The sequence below is a fragment of the Platalea leucorodia genome (assembly GCF_965183815.1).
Source record: "Platalea leucorodia genome assembly, chromosome: 5".
In the NCBI taxonomy this organism is placed as follows: Eukaryota; Metazoa; Chordata; class Aves; order Pelecaniformes; family Threskiornithidae; genus Platalea; species Platalea leucorodia.
Window position 1 is genome coordinate 88,401,723 of NC_138827.1, and position 3,304 is coordinate 88,405,026.

Consider the following 3,304-nt stretch of genomic DNA (forward strand, 5'->3'; position numbering starts at 1 on the left):
TTCTTGTCAAGTTAAATTCCTTCTTTATTAATGTTATCTTGTATGTGCAGAAAGAATGGTTAACCAATTCTGGAACTATTTATCTTGGAACAGTGTAATTAATTGGTATTACGAAGCCAACTTGGCAATACAGTCTTGAAGCAGAGGCTGAGAGCCTGCTGGCTTACAGCTCAAATGACAAGTTCTGTATCACCTATGTCTAAAGCCTAAGCACCTAATGGGACACTTGGAGCTGTAACACTTTGCTAACAAAGTTTCCTCTTGAACTTCCATGGATAAAGTCCATTTTTGAGTGCACATTGTGCATACAGCAAATGAATGTCTCCTTCTGGAGGAAGGCAACTCACTTAGGTTTAGTTTTAGTTGAGACCTAAAGGTTAAGTCCTTAATTAACCTAAAGGATAAACAACAGTTGAGTTCACACTACAAACTTATCTAGTTCCAGCCCCTCTGAGGTGGATTTTAAAATGTGTCTAAGAAAACTTAATAAGCTTTCCTTGCTATATGAATAATGAACTTGTCAAAGCTCACAATGAGCAGCTCAGCTGTATTGGCTCAAGAGACTTGCATGCTTTGACCTTTGATCTCTTTAGTCTTAAAGTACCTGGTGGTATTTGATAGGACAGATGAATTTCTACTCAAAGCAGTGAGTCTGCCACTGGTGTTCTTACAGTCCATGTGCTGTTCTCACTCAGGTTGTTTTTTTTAACTGATAAAGCTCCACCACTGAGGTGGACTTACTTGGAAGAAGGTGCTTGCTGTTTTATGGCTTGATACTGCATCTATTTAGTGTTCTGTGCTTGTCACCTTTTCCAGAAAGGCTAGGCCTGGAGGTTAAATACAGCAGCTTTTCAGTATTCCTCTTCTGTACTTGTGGCAAACTTCAGTTTAACTTTCCAGTTACAGCTGAAAACATGATAGCCAAGGTAGCTGCCTTGTTTACTTCATAACAGTGGGCAACAAGCATTCTGACTTGTATCAGGAAGGCAGTAAAACTGCTCCCTGGACTGGAATCCTGTTGCCTCTACCTCATGGTGGAAGTGCCTGAATGCATGCCCTTCTAAATAGGGGCAATACAGTTTGAGGGTCCTTGAATGACTTCCAGGTGTGCTTCACTGGACATCAATGGACATCAACATCAGGTGGGTAGACTAGAGTGAATAGAAAATGGCACAGAGAAATGCTTCCTTTGGACTTGAGGGTTTCCTGTGAGCAGAGTAAAGGGAGCTTTGGCTTCCAATCTAAGTGAGTACTTGTGGATCAGGTACATCAAACAAGGAGAACTTTGGCAAGAGAGGGGCTGTGTGGTTGCCTGCTAGCCATGCTGTGTAGCTGAGGCAACTGAAGGCTGTATTGAAGCTGATATATACTAGCAGCCCTTGCATGTTAGCTAATTAAAGACCAAGACTTCTCTTCATCAGTATAATGTGCTCTTGCATCTTTCTGGATCATGGCAGTAGGCAAGTAACTGGATATTTGAAGCTGAAGGTCATGCAAGACTTGACTATGCACTTGCACTTAAACATTCAAATATTATTCTTGCATAATGGCTTAACATAGCCAGGGAGCTGTTTACAGCAGTATGCAATCTTCCATATGTGGCTTAGCTGTGGGTGTTCAAGTGCTCTAGTCTTCCTTCTGGTCTGAGCAAACATATATGAGACAAGCAAGCCCCCATTATAACAGGGGCTAAGTCGTTATATGAAATTCCACTTGAAAAAGCAGGTTAAACTCCAGGAGTGCAAAGGCAGACTTGGCTCCTATTTTTTTTTTTTAGAGGAGCATCTCTCCAGGTGAGAGTACAGATGCAGCATGAAGTGCATCTTCAATGACTTGTGCCATATCTGTTCTGTACAGACTAATATACCTTTACTGCAATTTCTAGGTGAACACTTGGCTCAGTGAAGAGAAAGATGTATGCATACATTTACTGGACATTAAACTTCAGTGAGATGTTAATAGCCACCTGAAGTTCCAGTTGAATCCCATCTGGCCAATGTAATGCTTAAGAATACTTCAGGTCTAAGGCACCAAGCTACAATCTGGAATGTAGTAAGGGGGGCGGGGGGGAAATGCATCTAACCAAATGCTCACCAAGATATTTTTTAAAGCTTTCCAAAGCATTAACCCAGTACTTGGGGCTGACAGGTCTATCAATTCTTGCTCAAAAAGAGGATACTGTTTATTAATTCAACTCAGAGCTTATGTAGACAGAACCTTTCTTTAATTTCTATAAGCATATGTTGCAATGTTCACCTCTTGTTGACTATAGTTGGGAGAAGGAAGGAAGAGGAACAAAACTGATTTTTTCACTGTAATCTCCACACTTCATGGGAATGGCAGGTGTTCCTCTTGGGAGGGGAAGGTGTTATCTCTAACACTAAGAAAGAGGTTTAGCGTAGAGGAAGTGATTGTCACTGCAAGATTTAATAAAACTGCCTCTAAACTATGTATGCTATACTATACAATGTAAATTCTTTTTTTTTTCTTACATAGCTTCAGAGCTTTGTCTCTAACTTGCACAAACATTTTTAATGTCTATAAAACTGGTCACTTTTCATTATCATGCTAATACAACTGATTTGTATTACTATTGATAATAAAAAGAAAAACAGGCATAATATTTGTTTGTTTTTGATTTTTACAGCATTCTAAAAGCATGTCTAATCCCCAAATTCGTGAACCAGGCAACTGCTGACTTTCAGTGTCTGGAACTAACCTTTGTAGCAAATCTGTAACATGATTATATTACAGACTGTGGGAAGGGAGGGGAGGAGGAGGAGGTGGCTGAGGACCCCATCATCAGTTTTCCTGAAGTGGTCTGCGTGTGTTTCAGGAGTGAACTGGTAATAGTGGTTTGATTCATTTGTAGTTAATTTTCCAGAACCTAATTGGATCAGACAGCTTGTATCAACTGTGCAAATGACAGAATTGCTTTCCCCTTTCTTCAGTCAGTCTTGTGGCTCAAATAACAGAATAAGCAGCATTGTGTGGAAGTATTGATCCTTAGTCTCCTGAGTGTGCCAGAGTCCATTCTCTGTGTTGCTTTGTGATGAACAAACTGCAGAGAAGCTGAGATGCCTCTGAGGCAGGGGGGTTTAGGACAGACTTGCTGCACTGTTACGCCACTTCATTTGGAGTGGCATTGAAATGGGATTCACAGTAAACTTTGGGTGCAGTTTCTACTGCCACTGCCATGCAAGTTGGAAGTGGAACATCCCCTAGCTGATGACTTCTGGCCAAGGGTTACAGCAATTTACCTAATCTTGTTTACATGGTGCTTGCCCTGTGTTTCAGATTGCCG